This window comes from Crocuta crocuta, unplaced genomic scaffold (genome assembly GCF_008692635.1).
Source record: "Crocuta crocuta isolate KB4526 unplaced genomic scaffold, BGI_CrCroc_1.0 scaffold369, whole genome shotgun sequence".
NCBI classification, from domain to species: Eukaryota; Metazoa; Chordata; class Mammalia; order Carnivora; family Hyaenidae; genus Crocuta; species Crocuta crocuta.
In genome coordinates, this window is record NW_027529441.1 from 3,044,716 (window position 1) to 3,067,357 (window position 22,642).

The following is a 22,642-nucleotide window of genomic DNA, read 5'->3' on the forward strand; positions in this document are numbered from 1 at the left end:
TCATATGTCTTATAGCTGTTTGTACAATTTCTATGCAGTTTTGAAATACAGAAACTACAATTTCATATGATATAACCTAATGTTATACTTCTTTTTTTTGAACTGTCTGCTCATTTCCTTTGCCCATTTTTCTATTGTGTTGATCTTTCCTGTATTGATTTCCAAGTGATCTTTATGTATCTGAGAGATTAGCTTTATATGCTATGTTTCAAATATTTTCTCACCAAAATTGCCTTTTGACTTGCTTTTGATATTTCTATCTATGCGTAACTTTTACGTCATAAAATTATCATCTTTTTCCTTTTATATAAAGTTTTTTGATTTTGAATTAGAGTTAAAGATTGTGCACAGTCCAGAATTATAAAGGAATTTCTATATAACTGCAAGATCTTTTTCAAAACTGAACATTGATAGTTTTACTTTTTACTTTGGAAATCCTTGATCCATTCATAATTCGTCCTGGTATAAGATGTGAGGCATGGATCCAATTTTGTTTGATTTTATTCTTTCTAGTTGGCTATTCAGTTGTTCCAACATATTAAACATGTTTTTAAAAGTTTTATTTTATTTATTTATTTATTTTATTTATTTATTTATGCATGTGCACAAGTGGGACAGGGGCAGGAATAGAGAGAGGGAGAGGGAATTGCAAGCAGGCTTCTCACTGTCAGTGCAGAGCCCGACTTGGGGCTCGATTTCCCAAACTTGAGATCATGACCTGAGCTAAAACCGAGAGTCAGACGTTTAACCGATGTGCCACCTAGGTGCCCCCCAATACATTTATTGAATAGACTTTTCTTCAGACTGGTTTGATATGCCACCTTCATCATATGCTAAATCCCTTTAAACATTTGAGTTTGAGACTTTCTGTCTCTTCTCTGGGTGTTTCTCTTCATGTGCGAGTACCTTACCTCTTTAATTATTGTCAGCCCCATAATGACATCTAGCAAGAGAGAAAATCCTGTGCTAATAAGGACAATTTTTTGGCTTAACTTACTGATATTTTTTGTCAAGGACATGCAAGTACGGTGTAAGCAGATTTGTGTCTAAGATTTTTCTGGTAGAAGCTGACTTATAGCAGTAAAAAGTAGAAAAGAGAATGACTGATTGTTAATGCTATGTGTCAACTTGGCTAGGCATGGTTTCCAGATGTCTGGTCAAACATCAGCCAAGATGCTGCTGCAAACGTATATTTTGGATGTGATCAACATTTATAGTCGGTAGGCATTGAGTGGAGCAGATGACCCTACATAATGTGGCTGGGCCTCTTCTAATCAGTTGAAGTCTAAAGAGCAAAGACAGGTTTCTTGGGAGAACATGGAATTTTACCTCAAGGCTCCACCATAGAAATCCTGCCTGTCTGAGTTTTCCCTGTGGATTTTGGACTCAAGGCCGTAACATCTACTCTTAACTGAATTTCCAGCCTGCTAGCTCCCCCTGTATATTTCAGATTTTGTAACCCGCACAATCACATGAGCCAGTTCTGTAAACCAAACCTCTCTCTGTATGTCTTCTATTTATTCTGTATGTCTGGAGAATTTTGATTGATACATTAGGTGAAAACTATGATCAGATTTAAAAAAATTTTTATTATTATTTGTTTTAGAGAGAGAGCATAAGCGGGAAAGGGGCAGAGAGGGAGAAGGATAGAGGATCTGAAGGGGGTCTGTGCTGACAGCAGAGAGCCCAATGCGGGGCTCAGACTCATTAGCCATGAGAGCATGACCTGGGGTGAAGCCAAATGCTTAACTGACTGAGCCACCAGGCACCCCCAGATTTTTAAAGGAAACCTAAAATTTCCTACCGTTGCCATGTCTCTGTGTGTAGCTGATTAATGCATGTTTACGGTGCACCCACGTGCTCAGAGCTCTGGTAGCTCTTCCCACCCTGGTCCCTTGACCTACCCCACAGACATCAGTCTATATACCCTTTCTCTCTACCACTCTCACTAGGTTGCTTTATTTTTATTAGGGAGGGGGGCTGAATGAGATGAATAGAAATATTCTTTAGTCAGTGAAGGGCTTACAGGTCTTATTTAGGAGATAATTTATTCTGTTTTTCTTTTGGCTACTTTTGAAAACTGACATATTGTTACAGAATAGCATAAACTCTTGAAATCGTTGAAAATTGGCCTTTTCCAAAGAGTATTTATCCAGGAATTGACATTATCCCTCTCTGTTTTTTTAAAGAGAACTTCTTAAAAAAATTGAGATTATTTAACACTTTTCCAGTCTTTAGAGGTCTCCCAATCCTTTACTACAAATACATGTATTTATTTGTAAATATGTATATATTTTATAACACACACACACACACACACACACACACACACACACTTATGATACAGTTTGACTATAAAAGGTACAATGGGGACCAGCCCAGTGAAAAGACACATAAGGTGAGGTCTCGATGGGTCCTGAACGCCGAGCTTCTACTTCCTCTCTCTGCTTCCACCAAATTTTAAAAGAAAAAAAGATTACATTATAGTTTTGTTTTAACTGGACATTTTAGCGGTTGGGTTGGTTTTTCTGTCACAGCATTAAACAACCCAAGATTGTATAATTTGAGAATTTCACACATGCGTAAGCATAAGATGAATAAGCCCAATGTTTATATAAGTGCCACTGCTTTAAAACAAAGGGGTCTGCTTGGAAGCAAGAGGCAGATAACTCATACGTAGTGACGGTGTTTTGATTTCCCAACCATTTGTAGGTCTGGACCAAGGAATACAACCATTGGGGATTTCCCTGTGTTGGAGACTACTATGGCACGTAAACTATAGCGTCATATACATAAAACAGGATTGGCAGAGCTATAATGTCTCAGAGGGTCTACTGGTAAACTCACATGTTCTTGGAAAACACCAATACTCAGAGAGGTGAAAAATGAGTATCTATCTGCCTTTAATTGAAGCTGAGTCTTCTCACTGAACCACCCACAAAAAAAGGAACGTCATGAGAGCATATTCCAATTTTGGACATGCCAAACTTAATACCCGATCAGAATCAAGCTATCAAGATAGTTTATTTAAGTCTAAATAAAATACAGAACCTAGGAATGAGAAGATAAATAAAAAAATGAAGTTTTCTATTCGCACAAGAAACATTTTTGAAAATTTCATAGGGCTTTGCAAACCGTCAGGAATTAAACACTGGTTTGGTTATCAAAACACCGCGAAGAGTTTAGACCTGTCATTCTACGTAAAGAAACCAAGTGTGGTGCAGTGGCTTTCAGTTTGTTGAAAACTGTGAGCCTTTGGTCTAAAATGTTTTATGAATGAGGTCAGGGGTGGGGGCGGTCAATGCAGAAAACAGGTCAAAACAGAATGGCTCTGAGTGAAGGGGGATCTGAGCCCTGGCACTCAGCTTCTTGCCAGGCCACCTGCCTTGCCATTTCTAGGAGGTTCTGGAGAATGTGGAGCTCTTAGTGCAATGCATAATGCAGCTTAAAACACACCAGTTGGCTTTTTGTTTACAGTCTCAGGACGGCACTCAAATCAGGGTCCCAGTAGGTGCACAGAGCATCTTGAAAGATCCTCAGGAAAGCACACAGCTCTCAACTTACTGGGCCAGAGACAAGGCAGTCTTTTGCCAGAGGAGCTCTGACTGCTCCAGGACCAACACATCTCTCAGTATAAATTTTTAAAAAATCTTTATTTATTTTTGAGAGAGAGAGAGAGAGCGAGCGAGCGAGTGGGGGAGGAATAGAGAGAGAGGGAGACACAGAATCCGAAGCAGGCCCCTGGCTCTGAGCTGTCAGCACAGAGCCCGATGTGGGGCTTAAACCCACAAACCACGAGATCATGACCTGAGCCGAAGTTGGACGCTTAACTGACCGAGCCACCCAGGTGCCCTGCACATCCCCCATTATAAAAGTAGTGTCAATGAGAGCTGAACTAGAGATTTGTGTCTTTAGCACGGTCCCTGGCACAAAGCTATCCACAAAATATCCGCTATTACTACTACTGCACCTGCTACTGAAAATGGCCTATGACTCCGACTGTGCTTGAGCCACCATCGCTGTTAGTTTCTGTTGGTCACTGATCTGTCAGCGCCATTTTTTCTGGCCACAAAAAGCAAAAAATGAGGATCAAAAGGAAAAAAAATGGCTCCAGAATTCTATCAGCAACATTTAAAGCAACGTCTTGTGAACATACCACAGACTCTACCTTTCTTCCTTGAGTCTCATATTACATAGAACCTCTCATTCCCTAGAGAAGAAAACAGCCTTCACTAAGTTAGACATCACATGGAGGCTTCTGGTGGCTAATCTCATGCTAAGAAATAGAATAACAAAAATAAATAAATAAAAATAGTTGATCTCATTCATCCAGTTAGTAGCATAGTGTCTAGCTATAAAGTAACTGCTAAATATATAGAACTTCCATTTTATTCTCACAGCAACTCTGTGGGGTAGGCACTTTCAGTATCTCTGCTTTATAGATGAGGAAAGTGAAGCCCAGAGAGGTCAAGTAAATTGCCCATGGTCACAGAGCTGACAAATGGAAAAAAAAAGTAGGACTTCTATTCTGTTTATATATAATTGTTTTGGGATTTCATCCAGAAAGGTACAAGAGGCATTGAGTAGTGGTTTTATTTTATTTTATTTTATTATTTTATTTTATTTCAATTTTTATTTTTTTAGAGAGAGAGAGAGAGACAGAGAGAGAGACAGAGCAAGAAAATCTTAAGTAAACTCTGTGCTCAGCACAGAGCCCAATTCAAGGTTCAACCCCATGATGTTGGGATCATGACCTGAGCCAAAATCGAGAATTGGACGCTCAATCTACTAAGCCACTCAGGCACCCCGAGTAGTAGCTTTAAATACCCAACCTGAACCCCACGCTGAGATTCACATACTCAGAGAAGCTCTGGCATTAAGCAGCTGTTGCTTAATGGGCAAAGGAGAAGCAACCTCAAGGCTCATTTTCTTTGGTTGGTGATCCTGTAGATTGGCTGTTGGCAGAAACTGGGCCTGAGGAGGAGGCAGGTTCATCATACTCCAGCCAGAAATCAGAGGAAGAAAATTCAATGATTTTAAATAATCAAACTGCTAATTACTTTCTAACTCAGATTTGTTAGATTTTCATCACATTTGGGCCAACCTGGAACATCACTTTAGGATAATTTATTTGAGTCATTCACTTGAACATTATAAAACCTTGAATCAAATTTCCTTCTTCATCCACCTCTAAGTTCCCCAAGTTACGATCCAAATTCACACTGCCATAATTTGCATTTATTGAACATTGGGCTACTTAGATGTGTTTTATGGATCAATATTACTGGGATATATGGGAAATATATATTATATGGGATATATATATATAATATATATGTATATATTATATGGGATATATGACTGACACTTATGTATGGAAGTGGAAAATGCACCTGAAATATTTTTCTCTTAAATGCTCCTCCTTTTTTCTGTACCTTTTCTCTGTTCATTCAGTAAATACTTATTGAGTACTTTATGAATACTTACTGGTACTTAATGAATTTAAATGATCACCTGCGTGGGTGAGGGGCACCTGGGTGGCTTAGTAGATTGCATCTGACTTTTGATTTCATCTCAAGTCATGATCTCACAGTTTGTAGGTTTGAGCCCCACAGTGGACTCTGTGTTGATAGTGTGGAGCCTGCTTGGGATTCTCTCTCTCTCTCTCTCTCTCTCTCTCTCTCTGTCTTTCTCCCCCCAACTTGTTCTCTTTAATAATAATAATAATAATGCTCAAGTAAATAAATAAACTTCAAAAAAGAAGAAAAGTAAAACCCAATTTATTAAAAAAAAAGATCACCATGATAGATGTTGCATATATAAAGATGAAGAGACATCATCCCTGTCCTTTACGAAGTTCCAGCAGAGTCCATTTGAATTAGAGGAGAGAGGTCCCTTGCCCATGGTCAGCTGCTGAGAAGGACTTTTTAAGGTCCTATTAGGCAGTATTTTGCCATCAACCAGGAAGTAGTACAGGCTTTGGGAGAGAAGAACCTTAATTCTATGATGTTGGGGGAAGTTCTTCCACCATTCTGAGCTTTAGATTTGTCATCTGTTTTATCAGTATCATTTATCATGGATTAATTAAATGACAGCCATCATTATTTGAGAAGGTCCCTTCCTTCATTTGTAGTGTATCTACAAATTTTTGAAAACAACATACATGAAAAACAATGGAGTGGATTCAACAAAGACAGCGCTCTCTTCTCCTAGGGCCATTGTTCATTCTCTAAAAAAAAATGCTTGTTTGACCCTACAAAGTAATTTTAAATTTTATGTGGTGTTAGGTTTTGAAATACTTAGTAAGAAAAATCGCAGAACCTACCTCCTTGACATATCAAAGTGCTATAGACCCAGGTGTAGATTCCAATGGTACTCATTTGTAGACATGTAGGCTCCAGAATTCTATCAGCACATTTAAAGCAACATCTTGTGAGCATACCACAGACTCTACCTTTCTTCCTCGAGTCTCATATTGCATAGAGCCTCTCATTCTCTAGAGAAAAAAACAGCCTTCACTGAGTCAAACATCAAATGAAGGCTCCTGGTGGCCAATCTCATGGTTCTTGAGTGGTTACCTGTCAACTCTGTAGTCAGTGAATAATTTAAAACAGACATCTTCATGCATTATTCAGGAAAACCAAACCTGTGCTACAATGTGTGGATACCACAATTCCTGAAGGGAATTTGCTGCCTTTGATTATTTGTACATTTCCTTCCCCCAGATATCCAAATATTCAGTTACAAGATTATCTGCTGACCCAAATGACAGGTTTATTAATGTCTGCATTCAATTGTATTGACATTGTTGTTTTCAGTGTTCACATATTTTCCAGATACCTCACATGATGGGAAATTCATGAATTGAATTCCTGTTGAATTTACAACATGGTCCCAACTGGACCTGACATTTGAGTTTTTCTGACTACACATATGCATATTTAGGCAAAATTCTTGTTGCTTCACGTTCTTAGGAGATTTTTAGTTGACTGGTCTTTAAGCTTCAGTATTTTTAGTGAAAACTTTCTCAAACAAAAATTTTGATAACCAAAATACTTTTGGAAATAATGTTTAGGCAGCCAAATATTTATGCTTTTGATTGAATAGCATTCTGTAATATTGTAGAGTAATGAATTTACATGTATCATATTAAAAAAAACCTTTAGGCAGCTATTTCTAGCAGTCAGTCTCACATTTGGGTGTAAGCTCTTCACACCAATTGAACAAATGTTCCAGGAAGGTTTTCTGTTTGCTTTACTCCTTTCTCCTTGATTTCTGTTGGACCAAATCATTAAGCCCCTCCGAATTTTATCTCTTATTGACCAAAACATAAGTACTTGACCTCTAGAGGCACCCTCAAGTCAAGCCAATTCTCTCTCCTGTGTAAACAAAACAAAACAAAACAAAATAAAACAAAACAAGCTAAAGCAAACAACTTCTTTAAACCTTAGGTACCTAGGTCATTCCTAAAACGCTATTTTTATTTCTTGAAGGAGTATACTGAAAAGGAAGGAATAATAAACTATTCATTTTCTTTTTCGTCTTTCTCTCTCTCTCTCTCCCTCCCTCCCTCTCGCTCTTTTGCTTGCTTGCTTTCTTTTTTTCTTTCTATGTTTATTTATTTTTGAGAGAGAGAGAGAGAGAGAGAGAGAGGCAGAAGGGCAGATAGAGAAGGAGACACAGAATCTAAAGCAGGCTCCAGGCTCTGAGCTTTTAGCACAGAGCCTGATGTGGAGCTTGAACTCATGGAGTGCAAGATCATGACCTAAGCTGAAGTCAGATGCTTAACTGACTGAGCCACCCAGGTGCCCCTAGTTTTCTTTTTAACAAACTTTTATTTAAATCCAAGTTAGTTAATATGTAGTGTAGTAATGGTTTTAGGAGTAGAATTTAGTGATTCATCACTTACCTATAACACCCAGTGCTCATCCTAACAAGTGTCCTCCTTAATGCCCATCACCCATTTAGCTCATTCTCCCTCCCAACACCCCTCCAGCAGCCCTCAGTTTGTTCTCTGTATTTAAGAATCTCTTATAGTTTGCCTCCTCTGAGATTTTATCTGATTTTTCCTTACATTTTATGTTCATCTGTTGTGTTTCTCAAGTTCCACATTTGAATGAAATTACGTGGTATTTGTCTTTCTCTGACTGACTCATTTTGCTTAGCATAATACATCTCTAGTTCCATCCACACTGAAAATGGCAAGATTTCATTCTTTTTGATTGCTGAGTAATATTCCATTATATGTATCTATTGCTTTCTCTCTACGNGTCTCTAGTTCCATCCACACTGAAAATGTCAAGATTTCATTCTTTTTGATTGATGAGTAATATTCCATTATATGTATCTATTGCTTTCTCTCTACGTCACAGCTTTAGTATTCTGTAGCTCCTGTCACAAATGACCACAGATTGAGCATCTTAAACCAATAAAAATTTATTCTTCACATTTTTGGAAGCTTGGAGTCTGAGGTCAAGGTGTGAGCAGAGCCACAGTCCCTCTGATGTCTCTAGGGGACATTCCTTCCTGCCTCTTCCAGCTTCTGGTGGCTTCAGGTGTTCCCTGGCTTGTGGCTGCATTAACTCCAATCTTTGCCTCCAATTTCACAGGGCATTTGCCTCCTTTTCCCTGTGTCTTCTCTTTCTTTCTGTGTCCCTTATGAGGATATTTGTCATTGGATTTAGGGCCCATCTGGATAATCCAGGACAATCTCATCTGGTGATCTTAATTATATCTGCAGAGACCGCTTATCAAAATAAGACCACATTCACAGGTTCTGGGGGTTAGGATGTGGGCATCTCTTTTCAAGGGTCACCATTCAACCCACACTATAAGGTTTTATCACTACCAATTTCATCTTGAGTGTATATAAGCTATTTTGCAACAGCCACTTATTTACTTTATCAGTCACAGAACCTTTGAATTCTCATCTTATCAGTCATATATCCTTTGAAATTCACCAAAACACACTTATTTGACAGAATCAAGAAGTTGCTTTTTCTTTATAGTTCAGTTCAATATCAATGATTTATCCTGAAGGTATTTTCACACACAACTTGAAAATGGCAAAGCTACTTTCACTAACAGGTGCATTTTGTTTACAGTAAATAAATCGTTGGAACTGACAGCCAGTTGCCCCTGAGCTTCCTTGAAAGTTGAGATTTGTATTTGCAACTCAGAGGTAGTCACCACTAGATGGCAGTCTTGACTCATTAGAGAGCCCCAATCTCCTGACTAATGGTTTCTCCTGGAAGTGACTGCACAGAGACTGTAACTTCCTAAGGCAGTATTCACTTGCCTTTAAAAACAACAACACAGTTAAAATACTAAAATACATATAAGTAGATTTATACTCTATAGGAAGAGAAAGGAGACGCTGAGTTAAAATTAAAATGCAAGACCAGAATTTCTAGGCATTTTGAGATGTCATCTTCAGATTTTCTTTGTTTTGGGCTAAGTCTGCAAGTATAACTCCAGTTTGCCTTGCACGTATTCCTTGTTCTTTGGTGCAGTGGTTTTCCACCGTGGCTGCACATTGGACTCCTCTGGAGAGCTTTAAAAGCTACTGATGCCTGAGTGCCACATGGGAGTTTCTGATATGCCTGGGCATTGGGGGAGAAAGCTGAAAAGTTCTGGAGAGAGACAAAAGCAGCAATTTTCCTGGGAAGGCATGGGCAGCTGTATGCTTCAGTAAACAGACAATAGGTTGGCAGAGAAGCGATGCAGTATGAGGGCAGAAAGGCTGAGAAGGTAGAAGGTACAGGAAGCAATGCCTTATCTCCCTATTGGCAGAGATTCAATAGACAGCTGGTGTTGAGTGGGACCATTTCGAGATTTGGAATTCACATTCCTCTTACTGCCCCAAGTAGCACCTACTAAGTCCTCATGACTTGAGGCAGCCTATAGGACTCTGTTTCTTGTAATCACAAGAGCAAGACACAGGAGACCTTGCACTGGAGAGGATGTGGACTCCCCTGAGTGTCTCTTGGTCTCATCCCTCCTACCTGTGGGGACTCGGGACTTGAGCGCAGTGGATTTGCCTAGTCTTCCTCCTGCTGCTTGAAGCTACCTGGTGACTGACTCATGGTCAACTCAGGCACCAATAGATCCGAAACTAGAGCAGTGGTTCCCACCTTGACCCTGTCTGACCCCAAATTCTGTTTCTGTTAGACATTTCTTAAAAGAACTTGTACATTTCTTTTAAACATTAATGTTTATACATTTATTCAATTAGAGCACCATAAGAGGAAGCTTACTGGAAGAGGAACATAGAACATTCATCTTTCCTTAGTGCCCACACCCCCATTTTATTTTAAATTACAGTTGTCCCTTGAACAACATGAGTTTGAACCGTGTGGGTCCACTTACACTCTTCTTTATGATTTTTTCTTAAAAAAATTTTTTTTATTGTTTTATTTATTTCTGAGAGAGAGAGAAACAATGTGAGCAGGGGNATTTTCTTGTTCCTAGTTTATTGTTAGAATACAGTATACATACATATGATATACAAAATATGTGTTAATTGACTGTTTATGTTTTAACTGGTAAGGCTTCTTGTTAACAGCAGGTTATTAGTAGTTGAATTTTGGGGGATTCAAAAGTTATATGTGGATTACTGACTCCATGGGGGTTGGTGTCCCCAACTCCCATGTTGGTAAAGGGTCAGCTGTATAACATTTTTGTGACTGCTGATTGGGGACATAATGAAAAAGGAAGATGCATTTTTCTTAGCCAAGGAGGGATAATATCTCACTGTCTCAGGAATAGAGGATGGGTTTTTATCTATTTTTTGTCTAGAATAGAGTTATATGAACAATTTTTGGGGGCAAAGAGTAGAATAAGAGTCTGTATCAGCCATTCACAACCTTGATTACATAATGAAATTCCTTTTTAAAAATGCTGATGCCTGGGTTCTACCCAAACAGATTTTGATTAAATGAGTGCTGATGTAGCCTGGAAATCCAGGTGTTAAAAGAACAATTGAGATAATATTACTATGTAGCCAAGATCAAGAATCCTTGGTCTATACAGTCTTCCTAATCCACAGAGTTAACAGCCATAATTTTTTATGTCCAGTCACCAGTTCACAGTAAGAATGTTATATAAATAGAGGCATTGTTTTCACTTTATTTCCAAAATATACTTTAGAAAAGACAAAATGCACTTAGGATGTATACATATATAGCATTATTCATAGTATTTACAAAATACATTTAGAGCATTTTACCTTTATTCAGGTTTCTTTGTAAAGTTAGAGGAAAGGTAAAGAAATATTTAATGATTCAATCAGTGTTTATCAGTCACCCCCTACATGCCTGGCACCTTGTTGATCAGACACTCATGTGGTGTTTTTGCACATTAGCCATGGAATGATCTTGCACTCTATCTTCTACAGATAGAAATTGCTATATTCACACAGGTCATACAATGTCCATAAAAAGAAAAAAAAAACCCTGAACTGTGATACCCTTTGTGGCAGTGCCAAGTGTGTGTTCGCTGATTTAAGTTCTCTCTGAATAAAAGAAAACATTTTTAACAACAATAACCCTGCCTCCTCAAACCTAACTGAATGGCACTTTGATGTTCAATAGAACTGGAAGAGTGGCTTGGAAAAATGTTCGTAGTTTATTGCAGGTGTTTGTCATCAAAATGGAATCACATTTCCAAGTTTTTGTTTTGGAAGCTGGCATTCAGAAAGACTTCAGAGATGTTTTATGATGTAGTTCATTGCTTCAAGTTGCTGAAATTTATTTCATTTCTATAAATGTATTATGTTTTTTTTTAATGTTTTATTTATTTCTGAGAGAAACAGAGAGAGAGAGACAGTGTGAGCAGGGGAGGGGCAGAGAGAGAGGGAGACACAGAATCCGAAGCAGGCTCCAGACTCTGAGCTGTCAGCACAGAGCCCGACGCGGGGCTCGAACCCATGAAGCGTGAGATCGTGACCTGAGCCGAAATCGGACGCTTAACTGATTGAACCACGCAGGCGCCCCAAATGTATTATGTTATAAAGTGATTAGCTGCAAAGTGTTTGTAAGATGGCCAGCCTTATTAAGTTGTTAAAAAAGGAAACGTCAGGCTAAAAACTTAGTTAAGTTAGGCAACAAAGTTAGTTAAAGTTAACTCACAAGGCATCACGTTAACAATGTTATGTCAGTGTTTAACCTTCACAGCATTAGGCCAGTGTTTAAGAACGATAGAACAATCTTTATGTGGGTACTCTCATAGTCTTCTATGGGTAGGAAACCCTTGTGTCTGAGTGGTTAAGTTAGTGATTTTAGTCTAGTTTGCTTTTTTATATTTATATTTGCTCTTTTATATTTTTATATTTGCTTTTATATTTTATATAAAATATTTGTTCAGGAGATGTCATCCACTAGCCCTGAGCAGAACCTTATCTATTTTGGTTCACATTTATTCAGGGTGGGTTTGCAGACCTGCTAGTGTAGAGGCTGAAGCAAATATATGTGGATTTGCTTTTCCTTGAAGTCTCTCTCCAATTATTCATGCAGTCCATATGTTGGCTGTTTGCGCCAAACTTTAAGTAGGACTTGGCACCTTTTAGTAGCAAAAAAGAATTTACTCTAGAAAAACCTCCTTACCCCTACCCCAGTGCACTGGTGAGCAACATAGATTTTCCTGATGAATTTGTAGAGAATGAGGAAGAGGATTTTACACCTCAGGGAAATGGCATAAAAGGTCTTCAGTGTCCCTTTTTGCATGCCCCTCAGACCTCTGCTAAATGTCTTTTTCCCCCTTTCCTTGCTGGTGCTAATCTTCCCAGCGTTCGTTTGGGGATCCGTATCTCTCCCTTTTGTGTGAAGAGCAATTTAGTATCAGCACCTCCCAGCCAAGCTTGCGTACTCAAATCCTGATAAAGCAGGAGGGCATTAAAAATAAAAATAAAAAATAGTTTCCTATCGCTAAGGTTGCCAGATTTAGCAAATAAAAATACCATCAATGTTGCACGGGGCATACTTAAACGAAACACTTATTCAGTGTTTGTCTGAAATTCAAATTTAAGTGGACGTTTTGTGTTTTACCTGGCAATCCTAACTCTCGCCTTTGGAAATCTTTCTGATCTCCTACCATTCAATATTCTTCTGGAGTTAAAAACTGATGATTATCATAAACATTTGCCCTGAGCTAAGGTTTTGCTTTTCAATAGTCTCATGGTTAGTACATGAGTCACAGTTTTGTATCTTTTTTGCTCTTCGTCAAACTCTGGTGAGAACTGTCAATATTTAGCCTAACGAGGTTCCTTTGAGAAGTGAAAACATGTCACAGGGACTGAGGCTTCTTACTGCAAAGCTGCTCTTACCAGTGAGCCTCGTCTTCCTTCTCTCTTGATTGCATCCTTCTGACTTAGGGCATATGTTTGAATACCTCCAATGATATACCATTAATTTTAAAATTCAGTTAGAAAACCCTGGGTTTTGGGGTGCCTTGGCGGCTCTGTCAGTTAAGTGTCCGACTTTGGCTCAGGTCATGATCTCACGGTTCGTGGGTTTGAGCCCCAAGTCAGGCTCTGTGCTGACAGCTCGGAGCCTGGAGCCTGCTTCAGTTCTGTCTCTCTCTCTCTCTCTCTCTCTCTGCCTCTGCTCCTTCCCCACTCATGCTCTGTCTCTCAAAAATAAACAAACATTAAAAAATTAAGAAAAAAAAAGAAAACCCTGGGTTTTTATCCATATACATTCAAGATCTGGATATTAGGTATCAATTTGGAACTCACTTTTTCAGTTTCAGATTAGATATTTGGTAGGATGTAGAAACATTTTAAACATATGTTATAGGGCTGCATCTGCTCCTGGAATTGCCTGTGGAAATGGGAAGTGTAATTATTAGACATGGCTACTTATTTTTCAGACTTGCGTTCAAGCATTTGGCAGAGCAGTAAGAGAAAGCTTGAGTGCATGTTTTTCAGAAACTTTTCTTGTGAAAGAGGGCTTTTGGGGCGGATCTCATTACTGATAATTCTGTGAAATTCTTATGAGGCATTAACATACACATATTCAGAATTACTAAATTATGTTATCAATTACTGTTCTTTACGGTGCTGATTAAGAGGCACAGAAATTGCAGGATAGGTAGGCTCTGAATTTCTGGGGTCCAACTGACTGGGTTTTGAATCAAAGAAACTTATACTGATCAATTAGAAAGTCAGTTTTGGCTCAAGGAGGTGAGTATTTGGCCCATGTGTAAAATTCAGCAACCAGTAGATATTTAGATTCTTACCACAGGGAATCAGTAAATTGTCTTTCACAAATCAGCACAAGGGATCCCTTTGTCTCTGTGCTGATAAGCTATGATTAATCACAAAAGAAAATCAAAACATGCTTTCACAGCCAAATGACAGAACTATAATATTGACTCTAGGGTAAAGGGCTGGTGGACTGTTTCCCATGAGGTTGATAGGATGGCATTATTGTCTTGGTAGATGTAATGTTTGGTCTGGCCTTCTGTCTTGTAGGCTCTTAAACTGGATTTTGGCAGAACACTGGGAGCAGATCCATCTCTCATGAGCAGACTTGTTAAATAAGCTCACAAGGCCAAGGAATGAAATCAGAACATCTCTGTCTACATCTCCAGCTGTGTCCCCAGGCCTCTTCTCCACGGTGCCTTCTCCTCCAGTGACACTTTTCTTTTAGTTCCTGAATGTTCCATCATGCTCTTTATTTCTCATCAGTATGCTTGTATGTTGTTCCCCATCCAAGGATGTTGATCTCTGTTTTCAGCATCGCTCATTGAACCCCATCTCTCTCTCTTTATCTCACACATGCACACACCCCCACACATACACACATAAGCTCAGGGAATCCTTTATAGATGCAGGACCCCTCCCCCTCCTCTTGTATGTACATTATGTTAGGTCCCCAGCCTCCATATCTCTTTCCATACATGCTGTTTTTCATTCTTAAAATTATTTATTCGACGTCTTCCTCCCCTGTGAGGTTGTAACCTCTGTGAGGGCAGACACAATCTAACACAGCATGACTGCATTATGGCTTTGGAATTAATTGTGATGCCTTTGCTCTTTGCTCCAGAGTTTATTCTCTTTGACAGGGTTGGGAACTCAAAGCTCAGTTCTGTGAGATGGATATGCTAGCCATCGGTGAGCAGTTCTCTTGATGATTCTCAAGGAAGATTGACATTTACTTCTTATTGTTCAAAAGGGCTCGTTCAGTGATTTCTGCCCATGTCCACACGGAGAAAGGAATTAGTACAAATATTAGAACTAACGTTTGTGATTACCTGCCTAAGCCATAGACTCTGGGAGTGAATGAATTTAAACCGGTTGCCCCTGTCCTGGGCTGACTCAGGTCTAGGCAGCTTGACACATACTGGCTAAAATGATTTTGGGAATTACACCATAAACCAACTGGCCTAAGTTATTAAGAAAATAAATTCTTAGGGGAATTTTTAAGTGACTACCGATTACAGGCTTCAGTTTTTAAAATGACTTCTTTCTAGTGCCACTTCTTTCCAGGATGAGAAACCTTCAGACAGGGAGTTAGCTGATTTGGTAGATTTCATTGTGGTCTTGCTGGGACCTAGAAGGAGAGGTGGACTGAGGATCAAAACCAGACGCGTTTTGCCACTGATGGCCTGGTCTTGCATGGGTCAGATTCTTCATCGACATGCTTTCTGCACCTCATTCTCATATAAAATTTTTTATTTAGGGTATTGGGAAGAGCGTGTGATATAAAGGAGTCCAAGCCTCTTAAAAATCCCAGCTCCACTGTTAATGCATGCATAACCATACACAAGTGATTTAAGCATCCTGAGCCTCAGTTTCCACTTCTGTAAAATGGGATAGCATTGGCACTCAGTAGTTGTTGTGAGGCTTAAATGAGATGATTCATGACAAGTGTTTAGCGTAATTCCTGGGACATGAGAAGCACTCATTAAATTGTTACTCAGATTTGTAGAATGGGATCAGTAATGCCTCCTGCTGGGGTTGTGAGGATCAGGTGAGGAAGCATATGGGATGCCAGGCCATATGTCTGGCCATGCATTTGTCCAGTAAGAGGAACACTCTCTCCCCTTCTCTTTCCACTTCAGAGAATGATACATCTTCCTGGAAACCAGAACAGGCCTCCTTCCTGCTGATAGTTCCAAGAACACAACACATTTTCTTCTTTTTTAAATTATTTATTTTCCTTCCATCTAAATTGGTAAGTGATCATTATTGCACTGATGTTATAATGACCAGCTTGTAACCTATACCCTATGATTTTACCCCATTTCTTCATCCTTTCCACTATCATATTTCCTTGTAGTGATCATGGCCTTGAGCGATTCTGACATACTTTATTTGTGGGTCTCATCTGTGTTATTTAGATCTCTGAAATCCCAAAGACAGTGATTGCTTCTCCAGATTTTGCCTGTGTCTCCTATCATCTAATTACATAGGTGCGCCTCAATTTTTAAGCATGCTGCACTTTGAAATTTATTTTTGATTGCTTTGATAAAAAATGACACTGACAATTCATCTGGTTGTTCATTTGATTCCCTTTAAGTGAAGCAAATTTGAATTTTGGGCCCCCTAGTAAAATTCCAGATCAAATCCCTCCTTATATTTCATTAATAGGAAAATTAAGAGCTTTATAGAAAAAAAATCTTCTTTTATTTCATGGGCCTTTTTACAAAGGACTAGCAATGATGTTATTTATGTCTGTCTTTGTGACAGCAAAGATGTTGCTTGCAAGTTTCTTTTACTTATTCCAGTATGTTTGGTTTGATTGAATGTTCTTTTCTCCTAGTAAGTTTTGGTCAATATGTTCTATTACCAAAAGCCATTGCCAGTCTTACAGTTTATTTTCGAAAAGAGGCTTTGTTTTTCCCTTTTTATAGAATTTACTTGGGTTTTTTATTTTCTAAAAGAATGTTACAAGAACCATTCCTTCCCTTCTTTCACATTTGTGGTTGTGTTCGTTCTTCTCTTTAAAGCAGTTTAGGGTCATGACACTGGCTTCCAGGAATTCCATTAAGATCGACTGTGGTCTCAGATGGAGTCATTTTTTGCTTTTGTCTCTGTGTTCCTTTCACTGAGAGCAGCTTCATATTGCAAAATAGAAAGAAACTTTGTCTTATAACAGGATTGTAGTTAATGGCTCTTGGAGCAGTTAATTCTCTTCTTTGTTTATGTAAGTCTGTATCCATGCTTGCTCATCTATAAAGTTCAGTGCTTCTCAGTTGTCTCATGACAATCTTTTTTTGGGGGGGAAGGGACAATTTGAATGTGGTTCATTTTAGTTAGTTACTTATTAAAATGTTTTAAAATTCAAGTATAATTAACATATAGTTATATTAGTTTCAGGTGTAGAATATAATGGTTCAACAATTCTGTACATTACTCAGTGCTCATAACAACAAATGTACCCTTAATATATATATATATAAATATATATATTTATATATTCCATTATATATATGTGTGTGAATAGGTATATATATACACACACAAATATATATATATCTACACACACACACGTACATATATATATAATGGAATATATATCTATATATATCTATGTATTTATTGTATTTATCTTATCTATCTATCTATCATCTATCTATTTATCTACATACCACATCTTCTTTATCCATTGGTCTATTGATGGACATTTGGGTTGCTTCCATAATGTGGCTATTGTAATAGTGCTGCAATAAACACAGGGGTATATATATCTTTTTGAATTAATGAGTTTGTATCCTTTGGGTAAATACTCAGTAGTGGAGTTATTGGATCATATGGTAATTCTACTTTTACTTTTGAGGAACCTCCATACTGTTTTCCACAGTGGCTGCCCCATCTTGTATTCCTATCAGTGGTACAGGAGAGCACCTTTTCATCCTTGCCAACACTTGTCATTTCTTGTGTTTTTCATTTTAGCCATTCTGACCAGCCATTCTGTGATTTGCATTTTCCTTGTGATTAGTGAGCATCTTTTCATGTGTCTGTTGGCCACTTTATGTCTTCTTTGGAAAAATGTCCATCAGGTCCTCTGCCCATATTTTAAATGGGTTATTTGGATTTTTTGTTTTTGGTGATGAGTTATATAATTTCTATATATATTTTGGATATTAACCTCTTATTATATATATGATTTTACAAGTATCTTCTCCCATTCAGTATGTTGCCTTTTTATTTTGTTGATGGTTTCCTTGACTGTGCAAAAGCTTTTTATTTTGGTGCAGTCCCAGTAGTTTAATTTTGCTTTTGTTTCCCTTGCCAGAGGACAAATACCATATGATTTCACTCATATGTGGAATTTAAGAAACAAAACAAATGAACAAAGGAAAAAAGAGACAAACAAAACATAGACTCTTAAATACAGAGAACAAACTGGTGGTTGCCAAAGGGTGGTAGGAGGGGGGATGGATGAAATAGATAAAGGGGATTAATAGTACACGTACCTTAATGAACACCAAGAATTGTACAGAAATGTTGAATTATTATATTGTACACTTGAAACTAATATAACACCATATGTTAATTATACATGAATAAAAAATTAAATTTGATCATTCTAACGATGTTGTAAAGTTGAGAGATAAGATATTGTACCCATGTCACAGATGAGAAGTCTGAAATGTGGTGGCATGATTTGTCCAAGTAATGAATCTGGAACCAGAGCTTGATCTAGTGCCAATTCAGTCATTTATATAACAAACACCTAATGAGCATTTCATCACTGACTGAACACTGGGAACCAAAGACAGAGTTAAATCCTTGATTAGGAGGGGATTCATCATGTAGAGGCAGAAAGGCATGGAAAACATATACAACTACAAAGAAAGTGTGAAGAAGTATAAGCAAATGTCTTATACGTTAGAGGAATTTACGGAGGATTCCTGGCTGAAATAAGGCATGAATATGTGTTGCCAGATGGAATTGTGAACAGGCATGTCAAACAGAAGGACTAAAACATGCAAAGGGGAAAAGGATATGGTATATATAGGGGAGATGGCCATAAATCTGAGGTCAGTAATTTAGGCTGGACTTAGGGAGGGTGCTTATTTTGGTCTCATCTAGGCTTACTTACATGTCTAGGAAATGGCTGACTATTGGCTGGGGCAATTGGGATGCTGTGACTTGTTCTACAAGCCTCTTATTACATCCAACAGGCTGTCCTGGGCATGTTCTCTTGGTGATGACAGAGGTGTGAGAATATAAGCAGAAATAGGCACTTTTTCTGTCCAGCTTTTATAATATTGTCAGTATCTTGTTGCCCCAAGAAGTACATGGCTGAGGCAGGAGTCAGAGTGGGAATATACTCAAGGTTAAGTGGAAAATGCAGTGGATGTTGGGAGAGGTGAAGAACTGGGGATACATTTGCAATCTGTTGGGGGTAAATGCTAGAAATAAAACTACTGTGGTAAAGAAACTGCATAATTTTAAAGTTTGATCGTCTTCCTGAAGAGTACCAATTTGCATTATTATCGAGGTTGTCTGTATGAAAGTGTCCATTACTCTATACTTTCACCAGCATGTGAAAAAAATAGCATATTATGTATGTATTGACCTACCTTTAATTTTATTTAATTTATAGAGAGGTTGGACTTTTTAAAAATAATAGCAGCTTTATTGAGATGTAATTCACACACCGTACAATTCACCCATTATTATTTTTTAAAAATGTTTATTTATTTTTGAGAGAGAGAGAGAGAGACAGAGAGAGAGAATGAGAGACAGAGAGAGAGAGAGAGAGAGAGAGAAAACATGAGAGATGGAGCAGAGAGAGAGAGGGAGACACAGAATCTGAAGCAGGCTCCAGACCCTGAGCTGTCAGCACAGAGCCCGATGCAGGGCTTGAACCCATGAACTATGAGATCACGACATGGCTCAAAGTCAGATGCTAAACCGACCAAGTCACCCAGGTGCCCCACAACTCACTTGTTTGAAGTGTACAATTCATTGGCTTTTAGTATACAACTAGAGTTGTGCTACGCCATCATGATTTTGGAACATTTTTTATTTCCTTAGGAGAAATCTGATATTCATTAGCCAGCACTCTCCATTTATCCCCATGGACATTTAAAAATTGTAAAAATTCAGGGATACCTGAGTAGCTCACTCAGTTAAGCATCTGGCTTCAGCTCAGGTCATGATCTCCTGGTTTGTGGGTTCAAGCCCCATGTCAGGCTCTGTGCTGACAGCTCAGAGCCTGGAGCCTGCTTCAAATTCTGTGTCTTCCTGTCTCTCTGCCCCTCCCCTGCTTGCACGCTGTCTCCCTCTCTCAAAAATAAATAAACATTAAAAAAATTAAAATAAATTGTAAGAATTCCAAAGTTCACTTGCTATGAGTTCTTTATAAATTAAGCATATTAAACTTTTTTCATCACGTATATTACAATTATTACCTAAATTTTTAGAAACTATTTGTTTCTCCTTTTGTGATATGTAGAAGTTTTAATTTTTTTTAAGTATCCATATTTTCCATTTGAATAGGTATAATTAGATGTGGATTGGTGAAAACACAAGGTAATGCATTTATGGATAACTTCCCTGGACTTTATGTATATATTGAATGAACTGGATATATTGCTTTCAACTAGGAGGGGAACCTAGGTCTTGACTGTTTCAGAAACATATGTCTGTATTAGTCAGGGTTCTCTAGAGAATAGAGCCAATAATTTACATATATATGTATGTGTGTATATTTATATTTATAAATGTAAAGGAAGGCATTGGTTCACACAATCTGTCATCTCAAGCTGGAGACCCAGAAAAGCTGTAGTTCAAAGCCCTGAGAGCCAGAGAGTCAATGGTGTAGATTCTGGTCTGGTTCTGAAGGCCTGAGAACCAGGATTACTGAGGGCAGAAAAAGATCTCTATCCTAGCTCAAGAAATAAGAAAGAGAGAGAATTCAACTTTCCTCTACCTTTATTTTTCTGTTCAGGTTGTCAACAGGTTGGATGATGCCCACCGATATTGGGGAGGCCATCTGCTTTATTCAGCTCACCAATTCAGATGTAATATTTTCTGGAAATACTCCTGTAGGCACATAATATTGAAATGATGTTTAATGAGTTATCCACATATCCCTTGATCTAGCAAATTGACACATGAAACTCACCATCACAAGGTCCATTTCTTTGGCCTAAATGCCTATAAATGTTGAGCATCAAACACAAGTATTTTGGACACAAAACTTTTTGAAAGTATTTTGAACACATATTTTCCTAATGTTATGTATAAATTATGTATAACGTACATACTTTGATTATTAGGTGCCGTTCTGTTCTTTATGTCAATTAAAATTATTGAGATAAGAAAATGACCAAAGGAATAAAGTCACGCTCAACAGAACACACCACAAAGATTAGGACTGTTCAGTTTTGAAGAGTCAGAAGGGAACATGGCTAAGAGGTGATAAACACTGACATTGATATTCGAGCAACCTTTTAATTTTGGAGGAAGTAGTTTTTGTATGAAGACAAAACAAGATGGTCTAACAAAACTGTACAGTAAAAAATCAACTTTGCTGTTTGTTTGTATCCTGTACATTCCAAAGAAAGATGGACCTTTGCCTCGCTCCTGGAAGGCAACCTCTGAGCCCTTGAAATATCCTGCTTGATAAGAGTGTCTTTGTTACCTGGTATCAGCTTGACCTCTGGAGGAACTGGAGACTGAAGGTCAGTCCCATGGGCAGTTAGCCTGGACACCAAAGCTCAGGTGAGCTTCCCTGGTTGGCAGCACTCTCTTCATGTTGTCACTCATTGTAGCAGGGAGAATTAGGCTGGTCACATGCATGCACTGGGAGCGTGTACTTGGTTTCTGATGGAGTTTACTCTATGTACCTTTTTCCCTTGGTGACTTCAATCTGAATCCTCTTGCTATTTGATAAACTGTAATTGGGAACATGACAGTTTTTCTGAGATCTGGGAGTACTTCCAGTGAATCACTGAGGACCTCTGAACACAGGAACATACCTGGAAAACTCTAGCCTGGCTTCGCGGGTGGTCCCATGTCCTATTTAAATGCTGAGAATGATGTTAGAGATTGGTGAATAGGTTGCACGTCTCTAAAGTTAAGCATATTGAACAAGAGGCATACATAACTGCATTCTAATCTTCAGGGAGTTCCCTAAGTTGATAGGGAATTCACCTGTAGGTAAGAGTCATGCAACGGAAGTGTGCTTTAAATTAGACGTTGTAAGGTGCCTCATTAATATCTGCTGACCTGTTCCTGTGTGACTATATCCCATGTTCCTTGAGACAGGCCTTGGAAAAAATATGAAAAGCAAAATAGTAAAAACCACCTTAGTAGAACTTATTTCGGAGCCAAAGAGAGAAAGGGCCATGCTTTTGGGAAACTCTGAAGATCTATAAACATGATGAGAAAGCTCTTGCTGTCTCAGTGAAAAGCCTTGGCTGCGCATAAGCATTGCCTGCCTGGAGACCTGGTGGTGCATTAGTGATGTCACTGAGCTGTGACGTTACAGTCACAGCTCAGGAACAATATCACGGGAGGTTCAAGAACCAGAGAAGCAGAGGCAGGTGAAGATGACCAGCAGGGGACCAAGATGTCAAACATAGCCAGAGAAGAACTGTAATGGTGACTTAGAGGAATTCCTGGGTCTCCCAGGACTCTCCCAGGGGGTTGGGACTTGAGGGATTTGAACACCTTCTTTGC